This window comes from Lutra lutra, chromosome 18, assembly GCF_902655055.1.
Source record: "Lutra lutra chromosome 18, mLutLut1.2, whole genome shotgun sequence".
Lineage (NCBI taxonomy): Eukaryota > Metazoa > Chordata > Mammalia > Carnivora > Mustelidae > Lutra > Lutra lutra.
This window is the reverse complement of record NC_062295.1, coordinates 28,645,545-28,658,863: the sequence shown is the minus strand read 5'-3', so window position 1 is coordinate 28,658,863 and position 13,319 is coordinate 28,645,545. Positions and strand designations below refer to the sequence as shown.

General features: G+C 47.9%; 1 long non-coding RNA gene across 1 annotated transcript in view; it reads right to left on the bottom strand.

Annotated features, from left to right (window-relative positions):
• Positions 1-591: 591 nt before the first annotated feature.
• Positions 592-13,319, bottom strand: part of LOC125090874 (uncharacterized) — a 56,989-nt gene continuing 44,261 nt past the window's right edge. Inside the window, exons 2-4 of the long non-coding RNA XR_007124509.1 lie at positions 7,503-7,623; positions 1,126-1,499; positions 592-760 (exon numbers count right to left, since the gene is read on the bottom strand). This is a non-coding gene — a long non-coding RNA (uncharacterized LOC125090874). The remainder of the gene's footprint in view (positions 761-1,125; positions 1,500-7,502; positions 7,624-13,319) is intronic.

The window sequence follows — 13,319 nt, the reverse complement described above, 5'->3', positions numbered from 1 at the left end:
TGCCATGACTTCCCTGGTAATTACCGCCAAGGAAGCCTGCCTTTGCTGGCATGCCCCTGTCCCCTCAGATCCCCTCCATCCCTGACACTCATTCCCACGACCCCAGCAATACCTTACGTACAGATCAAGAGGACCTTCCCAATGGGTTTGATGGGATCCTTACCATGAGGTTATCAAAAACCGTTTTCTTAACAGAGACAGCGTAAGTCGGCCAGTGGCATCAGGAAGCTCTATTAAGCAGCCAGAATCCCAAACTGCAGTTGCCCCTGACCTCCCCCCACATGTCTGCAGGTGCTCGGGGATCCCAGCTCTTACCTGCCTCTGGTGTGGGCCTCGCGTTGGGTCGGCTGGAGGCAGCTTCTTGTCTCTTCTGTAGTCTGCCTTTCTTCCTCACCTTAACTGTATAAGAAGAGGGAAATTTTCATTTGTACGTTTGTTTTTCTTCCCTCTTACACCTGCCACCGTGGCCTTGTTCAGGGGTACGGGCTGAGGTTGGCCCCGGCTCTTTGTAATACACATTGGCTAGATACAGCTTGGCTCCCCCATCTCTCCGAGGCCTTTTCCCTGGTCTTCAGGTGAGATGCCTGCTCCCCTCAACCCACTGGCATTTCCTGCTGGGGGCAGCAGGGCTAGCGGAGGTCCCCGAGGTCATGACCTGCCTGGAGCTGGACTCCTGCCAACTTCAACTCTGTGCAATCCTGAGTGTCAGCCTCCAAATGCCTCATTCTCTGCCTGTAGCTAACAACCATCCATTTTCTCCCTGGAAAGACAATCCAAAAAGAGAAACAATTAGCTTGAGAGCAAGAGGACACAGTTTACACCAGGCTTTCCTTGTGCATTTCTCGTTCTTTCTACTTTACCCATGATTTGTGCCTTGACACCCTCTGGATATAGGAAAGCTCTGTACGTACACACACACACACACACACACACACACACCAATGAAATAGACACATTGATGGATGTCCTCTTATTTTTCTGTCATTCACTTAGTAACATGTCTTCTTCCAAACCATAATAGCTAGTAGTTTGTAGATTGTGTCTCGCAGGGGAGGAAAGATATTAGAAATGGTCTTGCTCTGCATAATCTTTTCCGTGGTACCATTTAGGAGGAAAGATATTTACCTATTTACCTGCTCCCTGAGGAGAAGGGCGTCATCTTTGGATAGAATGTGGAGGCAGGGAGATGAAGAGATGGAGGCTCATTTGTTCGAAATGCAAATGTGGCCATTTTCCACGAAATAAGTTGACCTTGCGAATTTCACCCAGATGCAACATTTTGTGGGACCTCCAGGATCCTTGATATCTTCTTTACTGACATTTTCCTGCTGTGAGGAATCCTAAATTCCTTCAGACTTCCAAGAATCATAATACGTGTCCGGGATCTTGCCTTCTGTCCTCCTCCTCCCGTTCACTGAGTCATCACACGATGCTCTAGTGATGCAGGTGCATTGGGGCAGGCCAACTTGAGCTGAGGTCCAGTGTCTGCATTCCAGTATCTACACGTGGAGGGGAAGGTGGGGTGCGAACAGGGTTAATGACTGACGCAGAGATGGGATCCCAGGGCAGGGGCATCAGAAGACAAGGCTGTAGGAACACATGGTAAAAGCAGTAACTCTGAGCTATGTCCAGAAAGCTGAGCAGGAGTTTCTGGGCGAGGTAGGTAAAGGGCAATTCAAGGAGAGGGAAGAGGACACACAGTGCGACATGTTCAAGCAGAGTTTGCCCATGCTGGGGGAAACACAGAGACCTCCAAGATTCCACCTGCATCAAAAGAGCAGAGGGAAAGAAACCATACTTAAAAAGAGAGAGAGAGAGAGATAGACTTCTATTCATTTGGCAAGCACTTAATGAGCACCTACTATATGTGCCCTACACGGTATCCAAGCATCTTACCACTGATACAACCTCCCTGAGTGATTTTAAAGAATGTATGGGTCCCAGAGCACCTGGGAGGCTCAGTCAGTTAAGCATCTGTCTTCAGTTCAGGTCATGATATCAGGGTCCTGGGATCAAGCCCCACATTGGGCTCCCTGCTTCTCCCTCTCCTCCTTGCTCATGCTCTCTTTCTCTCTCTCAAATAAATAGTTTAAAAAATAAAATAAAAAATAAAAAGAACATATGGGTCCCCAGATGGCAAATCCTGGCATGGAAGCTAGGGCACGGGGCTCATCTACCAGACACCTATGTCCGAGTCACTTACACAAGAGGCCGTGAGAGGTTCTAGTCAAGGCTGCAGAGCACAGTAGCTAAGAATGCTGGGTCTACAGCATGGGTCCAAGGTCCGACAGCCCCAGTCACTAGCTGCAACACTTTGCAATTCCTCTCTTCATCTGTCTCTTAACCTGATTCTAAGGTAATAATGGCACCTCCCTCTGGATTCTTCTTCTTAAGCACCCACAAAATTCCTGGCAAGGAAGGAAGCACTGTGTGCTTTCTGTATATATTAGTTTGCTAACTAAATAAATTGGGTTTTATTGGAAAGCATATTAAAAAGCGGTCCATGCCTTCAGGAGCTGAGGATAGAATTATCGCCTGATTCCAAAGGAGAGGAGCTAGTCACAAATCCTGGCAATAAATACTGAGCTGCACCTCCAAATAAAAGAGACTTGCCCTGGTTCTCAAATCACAGCTGCTCTTGAAAACCGCTAATTTGGGGAACCTGGGAGAAGTCGGTCCCCTTCCAGACTAATCTTCGGTTCAGAGCAAAAAAAGTAACAATTCGGAGGCTCTGCTTGGGGAGGAGAGAAATGACAAGCCGTGAGGGTTACATTGTGTCTCTGGCCGCAGACTATTTTCTGCAAGGATAAAAACCATCTTAAAAGTCCTCCCTATTGCCTCTTTGTGTTCTCCCTCCCCATTCATCAGGTGGAGCAAACTTTACAGCTTTTTAGTTTAAAATAAAGCATTTGGGGGCATCTGGGTGGCTTAGTTGGTTAAGGGTCCGACTCTTAACTTGGGCTCAGGTCATCATCTCAGGGTCATGAGATCAATCTCCGAGTCAGGCTCTGCGTCGGTTAGGGAGTTGGCTTCAGATTCTCCCTCTCCCTCTGCACCTATCCCCCTCCAAAAAAGTAAATAATAAAATAAAATAAAATTTTCAATACAGAATAAAAATCAGCCGGTATTTACAGTTGCTCCTGGTTAGTTTGGATATGAAGTTGTTTTTTAGAAACCAAAAATCTCCTTTTCTCTTTTACCTCTTGGGTCAGGTACCAATAAGGGTGAGGGAAAAACATAGGTTGACCAATTCCCAATATTTGCTCTCACAAAAATACCGGCTGTTACGTTTTCTGTTTGTCAGCCCCAGGGCCAAGAGGAGGCTTGGATTATCTACCCAAATAGCAGGAGAGGGAAAGGATATTCATTTCCTTCAGCAAACGTGGTTGACCAACATCTTAAACCAAGGGTCCAGGACAGAGTCAAGCCTCCTCTTATCACTGAAGATGCCCCATCCGGTTTCACTTACTGTTGTTTCTAAGGATCTTGGAGAGATGTTGCTGGGCTGTGTCAGGCCCCAGGGGAAGAGCACTTGGCATGTGGGGGAGGGGCATGCCAGGGTTTTGCCCTCATCCTGCTGGGTTTGGATGGACAGAGCTGTCCTTTTCTTTATGTCCTTTATCAGCAGGGGGAAGAGGTGACAATGACGGTATCAGGAGTTAACGACATGTTCTAATCATGCTTGGTTCTTAGGTTGGCCCCTGATTAGAACTACCGGAAGGAAGGAAGGAAGGAAGGGAGGGAGGGAGGAAAGAAGCCAAGCTTTCCAGCCAGTGGCAGAAAATCTAAACAGGTAGAAGGTAGATACGTAAGCTAACCATTATCTGTCTTAGCTGGCTACCAGAAGAAGCCATTATATATACTCTTTAACCCAAAATGCAGGTTTCTGAGGGTTATAGCAAATAAGCTTTGAACCTCAGCCTTCATACAAATTAGAAATTCTCACCTCCCTCTTGCCAGGAGTCCTGTTTAAACATCCCTGCCTCCTGTGAGCCCAGAATTGGGTCCCCTTTGCAGCCCGCTAAGGAGAAGCTCTGCAAAGCTACCCTTTCAAAGGGCGATCCCTTACCAGCCACAGAGGGACACAGCCTGGACAGAAGGGTACTGTTAAATATGAGTTTGATTTAGTGGCTCTGATTTTATCTTTTGTACTGTGCAAAGAAAAAAAAAAGGCGGTAATGTTTTATCCACAGTTACATGGCAAGCATATTGTACACTTCAATTAGATTCCCTTTATCTAGCACATCCTGCCTTAAGTGAAATGATGCCTGTGTTTCTCCATCCCCAGGCAGGCACACGCAGCCCCTGTTGAGGGCTCCAAGATGCTTTATTAAACAGAAAATTAATATAATGCTATTGTCTCAGCTGGCAGCTTTGTGAGAGTTAAAGACTTCGCAGTATTTTATTATCAGAACCAAACCCCAACTTCTGGGACTGGCAACCGGAGACTTTACCCAGATATGCTTGGCCCAGGGGGAGACTGTGTAAGTCCCAAGGTGAAGCTTTGGCTACAGCCACACGATGCTGAGATGATACAAACTGAGCCACAAACCCAGCTCTTTCCCCGGCAAGATCAAATGGGCCTTCGCATGATGTATAAACTGAAGAGATATGGAGGATTTGTGTAGATTCCACCTTTTTACTCAATAAATGTTTAAATGGGTCCCTTCTATGCCAGGCATTGTAGGTCCCCAGCAGAGGGGAATGAGCTGCACTCTGGCCTTCAAGGAGCCCACCGTCTAATAAGGAGAAAAACGGGCAACAAACCATCATAATACCAAAGGCACGTGGCAGATCCTGTTGTCGTTATCATGGCCTCAATATTCAATCCCTTCTCCCTTTTTTCTTGCTGGCAGGTGCCAATAACCGTGTTTGGCAGAGGGATGTGCCCAACTGTATACCCATTTTTTTCAGCTTCGTTTGCTAGCTAGAATTAGGCAAATAACAGAAAATATATATATATATATATATATATATATATATATATATATATATATATAAAACAAATAGGCAAATAACAGAATTCTAGACAATTAAATGTAAGCAGAGGCCCAGTTGCAGATTGTGGGATCACTTTTCCTCTCTTGAATGAAGAGGACAGACAGGGCCAGTGCTGCCCTTTGGCATTGAACATAGATGTGATGTCTGGTGCACAGACAACCCTGTTGTAACCAGGAGGTGAAAAGCATAGAAATGAGAGCTAACATGAAAAGAGTGGCAGAGCACCAGGATGGAAAAGGCCTGGTTTCCTGGTGACAAGACTGAAAAGCAGAGTCAATACCAATTATCACCCAAACCTGGATGCTCTGTTACATAAGAAAAAAAGGACTTTTTTGGGACGCCTGGGTGGCTCAGTTGGTTGGACGACTGCCTTCGGCTCAGGTCATGGTCCCGGAGTCCCGGGATCGGGTCCCGCATCGGGCTCCCGGCTCCATGGGGAGTCTGCTTCTCCCTCTGACCTTCTCCTCGCTCATGCTCTCTCTCACTGCCTCTCTCTCAAATAAATAAATAAAATCTTTAAAAAAAAAAAAAAAAAGGACTTTTTTTTATTCTTTAAGCCATTCTTCATCTAGTTTTCTGTTACTTGTATAGCCACATATATTCCCAGCAGATACTGGCATCAGAACTACAGGTGTATATAGGTTACAGAGAAAAGTGTAATTACTTTTGGGGTGGGAAAGGTGAATGGGAGGTAGGACTTCTTCCTTGAGAGGATATACTTCTTCCTTGGAATGACATTTTATTTTTTTAAAGATTTATTTATTTATTTTAGAGAGAGAATGTGCCCTAGTGGGGTGAGGAGCAGAGGGAGAGAGAGAGAGAGAATCCCAAGAAAGCTCCCCTCGGAGCCTGGAGCTCAGTAGGGTTCCATCCTGTGATTCTGAGATCATGATCTGGGGGGAACCAAGAGTCAGATGCTCAACCACCTGAGAGAGGTGCCCCATATAGAATGACATTTTACATCAAGTTCCCGTGGAAACACAGGAGTCCCCTAGGGCGGGGGAGGAGGTGTGCAAAAAATCTGGACACTAGGTAGAGGGAGCAGCGGGTGCCTCAGGGTAGCACGGGTGGCAGGAAAGGCAAGGTGTGAGACGATGCTGTATGAGGACAGGAACATAAGAGGATGAGCCGCTGGGGAAGTCAGGTTTAGGAAAGTAATGAAGGTTTCAAGCGGGTGCGTGATGTGATGAGTTAGAAAGACAATAACATGGAAAGTTGGCTGGTCCTGCTCTTGGGGTCCCAGGGAAGCGATGCTTTAACATTTACCGAGGTCCAGATGACTCTGCAAGACCTCAAAGCGTGGGCTCACTTTCTGCCTGAACACACACTGTACCTCTGCTTTGTTCAAGAAAATAACGAAAAAGGAGTCTTCTGAATATAAAAAAATGAGAAAAAGGAAGAAACCACCGTGGTTCCCATAAGATTAAAGTCAGACAGCCCTGCATATGCTAGAAACTTCAGACAAGGTCTGCTACTTTCTGAAATGTTCTTTGTTTAATAATTTGTCACATTTTATGTAAAAAGATACATAAAGAGCTCTACACCAAATGTTCCTTTGCTGGAGAACTCCCTTCTTTTTTTTTTTTTTTTAAGGTTTTTATTTATTTATTTGACAGACAGAGATCACAAGTAGGCAGAGAGGCAGGCAGAGAGAGAGGGGGAAGCAGGCTCCCTGCTGAGCAGAGAGCCCGATGTGGGGCTTGATCCCAGGACCCTGAGATCATGACCTGAGCCGAAGGCAGAGGCTTAACCCGCTGAGCCACCCAGGCGCCCCAGGCACCTTTCTTTGCGCTCCTTTCTTTGCGAAAATTGTGTACTCTGGGCAGCTGTCCTAACTTGGGCTTGAATAAAACCTTCTTCCTTTCTTTCAGAAATTCTAAAAAGTTTCTTCTTCTTGAGTTGACACAGAGGATAGCTGCAATGGAATATGCAGGGAAAAGGGGAGAGGTTGGGAAAGTGGCTCTAGGAAGATCCGTTTGGGTATACTTTTCTAATGACCTGGAACTATACTCCAGAGCTATACTCCCCTATAGTATATAGGGACGAACAATATTTGCATTTCAAGCCTGGTGCCTAGGCAACCTTATTTAATCTTTCACCCACTGGGTGAGGTGTTATGTCCCCATTTTAGAAATGAGAAGACTGAGGGTAGGAAGCCCAACTGACTGTCCAAGTTGGCACAACGACAAATGGGAGGTGTGGTTCCTAAGCCCACGTCCGTGTGGCCCACGGCACTGCCTGACACCTCCCCAACCCCCAACCCCACCCCCATCTATGTTTAGAGGGACTGTTTGCTTCCAACTGGAGTGGGGAGCCAGTAGACTTTGCAACCTTAGATGCTAACACCAGGAACCTGAGATGGGCCGAAGGGAGGCAGGTAGGAAAGGATGTACTGCATGCCTGAGCCAGCGCTAGGTCCTCTGAAAAAGCCCATACAGAATTGATTGCACATTAGCAACCCGTGAGCGAATGCTATCAAGAGGATTATTTAATGGCCTTACCCGGGAAGAATCATGGCAGTTTTGTTCCTGCCCACTGAGGAAATCCATTTTCACTTAGGACATCTACCAGGAACTTCCACAGCCCGCCGAACGGAATAAAGCATGGATCCCACGGCCCCATCTGAAAGAACACAGGTGATAATTCTGATGGCTAACATTTATCGGGTGTGCACGACACGCCAGGCGCAGCCCCGAGTGCTGTCTGTTCGCTATCACATGGGGCCCCTGGGAGATGGGTGAAAATGGCATCTCAGTTCGGCAGATGAGAAGAGGAAGGCGTGGAAGGAAGGGTTGCAGTAAGGTGACCACGTGTAGCCAGTGGCTGAGCCTACAAAATCCAAGATCCAGAGGTCAGTTCCATTAGAAGAGAGGCAGAGCTGGGAAGCCGAAGGGTCCCTTCCTGGAGTGGTTCATCGGGGTCATTACCAAAACATCAGACAGCCAGTATGGCCCCGGCATCGGCCAGACGGGCTGGATGCTGGCAGTGGGCTCCCCACTGTGGTGGGTGGGCATCCAATGGCTGACCATCTGCCCTGGCGATGAGCAGGAAGCCAGGGGCGTGCCAAGTATCTTGGAGGGAAGCCACGTTTCTCCAACACCAGCACAATAAAGATCTAATTCTCAAAACAAACTTTGAACCGGGGTTTAAATGAAGACTGAGTATCTTTCCCTGCTTTATTTTATTTCATGGTGCTCATTAATGTCTTCCTTCGGGAAGCAAGTATTTACTGAGTACCTGCTGTATACCAGGCACAACTATAAGTGATAGAAATCCCCCAGGCGGGGATGCCTGCGACAGCGCGACTCTTCCCTGCGGCACCTGACTCGTGTTTACTCTGCCACGGTTCCCGTGTCCCCCATGGCCTGAGGGGCAGGGACTGCATCTCTTGAATTCTAAGTCTCCAGACCCTCGATCAGGACCTGGCACGGGGTAAGCTCCTGGTGGGGACTTGCCGAAGAGGGGGTTGGTAAGTGACCCGGTGGGTACTTGGAGATAGAATGGAAGTCTGGGACTTAATAATGCAAGTTGTCAGCTGTTGAACGGAGCAACAGAGTCGCTCCCCAACAATAGGTTTCAGGTCAGACATCTCCACACCCCGGTGCTTAAAGGCAGGGGAAATGTCGCCGGCGATGTGAAACGTGTACCAGAAACAGATGCTGACCCCAACGGAACCATGTTAGCCAAGCCTTCCCAGCACTTTCACACCCTTGGACAGAGAGACAATTTGTCCAGGGTCCAGTGTCACTGATGCCCATAAAACAAGGCAGCCAGAGCCTCTAACCTGGAAATGGCCGGCTTCTCCTTCTGCAATAGGCCAGGTGAGGCTCAATGCCGGGGTCTTCACAACAGGACTTCCTACAGCTTCACGTCACTGCACAAACAGAGCTGGGTGGGGATGAGCCAGAATCCAGCTCATGCCTCATTCATGGTATTTCTCCATTTCCGGTGACAAAAACAGGCTTTTTTTTTTTTTTTTTTGGAAGCCTCAATCTGTGCTTTTCATGTATCTCTGTCCTCAAATAGCCTGGGGACAACTGGGCTTGTGTATTAGATGAAGAAGAGAATGAAAGAGGAGCAAAGGCAACTCTGCTCGGTAGAAGGCTGGCCCCCATGCCCATGACCGTGAGATGGCATCTGCACCGGCTCCAGGCACCCTGGTTGCATGGGAGGCACCGTGGGACTGGCCCTTACTTCCCTCGCCTCTCCTACAGCCAAATTTAGTCCAACTCCTTGATTTAATTACACTCCTGTGTACAAAAGGAAGCTTTCATTCACCTATATGTGATGAATATTAAGCTGTTAGACCTGTAATTTCCTCCACCAGGCACGCTCCCATTTTTGCATACTGATTCCACATTTAGTTTGTTACTTTCTAATTTTCCATCCTTTTGGTCCTGGGCTAACCACCTTCTTCCCACAGTCATTTCAATCAACACACCCATACACCTGCCTCCCCTCTCTCTCCTCCAAGTCCACCCAGACGGTGAACACCGCGGTGTGTGTGACCTGAGCCCCCTTTCATACCTGCCACAGAGATGGGAAGAGCTCTGGGCTCTGGTCTCTAACTGGAGGTGCTCGGGCTATAAACGGTCAGGAACGGAGCTGTGGGTAGAGCACTGAGGAGTTTGGAGACCCACACCCACCCTCACGGACATCAGAGCTAGCCTTCCTCTTGACATGCCTCCTCCAAGAAGCTGGTCAATGGCTTTAAAACTATTTTGGGGGACCAAAATATCTCTCTGGGAAGGAAACAGGAATAAAAGTGGGGTGGTGGGACAGGTTGGGGTATCCCGCCAAGCTCTGCCCGATGCCCACAGGTCCTCTCCTGGCAACTGCTGATGATCTGGGGACTTCCCTTGGTGTCTCGGTCAGCTTGGGCTGCTGTAACAGAAGGCCACAGAGCGGGTGGCTTAGAAACGACAGACATGTATTCCTCACAGGTCTGGAGGCTGGAGAGTCCAAAATGAAGGCCCCCGTAAATTCAGTGTCTGGTCTATAAATGGCGGTCTTCTCGCCATGGCCTCACATGGTAAGGGGGAGGGGACAAGGGAGTCCCTGGAGCCTCTTTTATATTCATGGAGCCTCTACTCTCCCAAAGGCCCCACCCCTAAATACCATCACACTGGGGGTTAGGTCTCAAGCCATCATTTTGGTGGGATACCCACATTCGGTCTCTAACACTTGGCTTCAGCCTTCCTTAGTACCCTACCATTTCTCTGGAACCTGGTGTCAAAAGCAGCTCCCTCCCACCTTGGGGCTCCCAAATCAGTGAATGTCCTCTGATCTCGTGTGAAACCCCTCCCTTTACTTTCTATCTTGTTTTGATCAACTCTTGGATCTGCCCCCATGCGAGATCTCACAGAAGCCTGGCCATGGACACTAGCTCCACCTTCTTTCCCCAGGAACATCTGGGAGGGGAGATCTGTGGGGCCAGGCACAGCGCTAGACTCTGCTTGGCACTTGAACCCTGGTTGCAGGCTCATGCTCCAGCCAAGCCAAGCCCTTGCTGTCCGTGAGCAGCCTCTCCCCCAAACTCAGGTGTACAAGCATCTACCAACAGCCTCCCTTCACAGGGAACCCTTTGGACACTTCCCACCTGCTTGGTCCTCGAAGAAATTCTCCATTCGCTGGCCCTGGGACCATCGACGATCAGATGAACTCCCTGCCTATGTAACACGCTGGGTAACACTATCGAGGGCTCCCAACCCTTTGACACGTATCCTTCCACAAACGGAATTTTCATTCACTCCTGCCATTCCTTAAAAGGATTAACTCACTTCATCTTCACCAGACCCCTATAGAATAGCAGTCTCATTTCCATTTCTCAGATGAGGCAATCATAAATGGTGAATGATCCTGCTGGTACTAAGTGGGAAGACGGAGATTCAGACTCGGGTGTCTTTATTCTAAAACCCATGCCCTTAACCACTACCTGGTAAAGACATCCAAGCGGGTCCTGCTGACAGTGTCAATGCCTGTCCATCTCCATGACAGCATGAGACAGGGCCAGCAAAGTTTAGAGCCTGTCTCAGTTTGAGCACAAAAGCTCTATTTTATTAGGCTTTCCAGAAGTCCTAACAACTGCTGAACCAAATTCATAGGGTCAGCGGATAAGCCAGGGGTCCTTTACTCTTTCGGGGGACATCACACCAGTCTTCCTGCCAGTCAAGAATCATCCCATTCCGTCTCCTAAGCACAGGTCCAAGAGAAGCCATCCTCCCACCTGGGCCCATGTTGGGTGCCTAGAACTGATCAGAAAACACAATAATCTTAAAGCTAAATTCACCCAGCTTGGCAGCCTGAGTTTTATGACTTCCCTGTAAGCAGAAGCTTGTCAGCTGGCCAACAGAACTCTTGTTGCTGGACAGAGCAGTTCTGACGAGCTCTTGCTCACTGATTTTTCTTTTCTAGGCTGGATGCAAATACGGTCTATTCTTAGAGCCTTTGCTTCACCAAACAAGGGATGACGGGTCGTGTGAAGGCTCGCTTTCCTTGGCACACTCATCCTGGGCATGCTCTGGCCATCCCGATGAGATTGACTGGCATGCTAGTGTGATGGGATTCTCTGGTGCTCCCCAAATCTCCTTAGCAACACACTTGCAAAGACTCTTGGAACAGATTATGTCTGCGGCTAATTCCAACCATTATGTGTTACTTTCTCCTGGTTCCGTTTAGAAGAAGATCCTTCCCTTCAAGAGCCTGAAATATCTCCTCAATTATAAGACGGGGATAATTCCTTAGGATGTGGCTATCAGTGGTGATGGTGATGGTGATGATGATGGTGGTCATAGTGGACCTGTATCCTAAGTTCACCATGCCAATAATCAAGGTAAAGCACATGTAAACGTAAACTGTAAGTGCCAAAGTGATGCAGCCTCATCTAACCGACTATAGGATAGAACAGATCAAACACTGGACTGGGGCTTTGATTTTATACCATTTGCAAGGCAGGACACAGCACTTAATATTTCAAGGGGCTCCCTCTCCCGTGTGTGAAAGGCACGTCATGACTTTTGCCTTTCCCCCTAGCCAGGCAGTCGTAAAACCCAAGTGAACATTCTGGAAAATCACTTGTAAACTGTAAATTATCGTGCAGGCACCCAGGACAGCTAAATCCACCAAGGGAAGTTCCCAATGTGGAGAAATCATATGGCAAAATCCTTTTGTAAGTAATCTGCTCACATATGCTTCCTAAGTGCGGAACAGGCGTAGATTTCAATTTCAAAGCAGTTCCAATGAATTGGCCACATGTCCATACCGCGGGGAGTTTTATTCCATGGTTATCTGATGAATGAATGAATGAATGAATGATGCCAGGTCTCATGAAGAGATGGCTCTATTTTTATAGCACGGACTCCACATGATGCGTTTAAACTCCCCCCTATAATTACCTTCCTGAACACTCACCAGGCAGCATCAATCATTATAGGCACTACAGAGAGTATCTGAATTATTGAAAAAACTGCTCTTACTCCAAAGTTTTGTAAAGAATCGTGACACGTGTTATATAATGTTTCAATTGAGCACCGAGTGAATGAAATGCATTCAGAGGCAGAGAAGACTTTGCAGGCACACAGGCAGAACTTGGCCATGAATTTCCTTCTGCATCCAGACTCAGGGCTGTCCTGGGTCTCTGGCCCCACCAGGTGCCTGGAGCTCTGCCGCTGTAAGGAAGACCCCGCTGGCTTCCCTCGAGGGCAGTATCAGTGTCCAGGCTACAGCCTTCACATCCCACGCATGGCCACACAGATGATGTCTGCTCACGCCACAACTGGCAAAGTCAATGGCCGTCTGCTCATGCTAGCCGAAAAGGAAGCTACAGCTATCTGGTTTCCTGGGTGCCTGGTTTTCTGCTTTCCCTACTTCGGTCCCCCCATTATTTTTTTTTAAAGAGTGATTGATTGATTGGCTGATTGATTGATTTAAGAGAGAGCACAGGAGGGAGGGGCAGAGAGAGAGGAAGAGTCTAAAGCAGACTCCACACTGAGCAAGGAGCCCAACACAGAGCTCGATCTCATGACCCTGAGATCATGACCTGAGCCCAAACCAAGAGTGGGATGCTCAACCGAGGTGCCCCTTGGTTTGCCCCTTAAATCCCACCAGGACATCCCTGCCTCCTCCGTCCTCTGAACCCCACCCCTGGCAAATGACTGTATTACAGGATGCTATTCTCTAAGTGTGTTTTCTGATATTTCCTCCGCACTGTAAAAATTAATGGACTAGGAGATTTGTGTTTGGTTCTCAAACAGCTCTTAAAAAGCTGCAAGAGAAGAAAGCGTGGTTCAGTGGATAAAAATGATGACCAGCTTGGATGA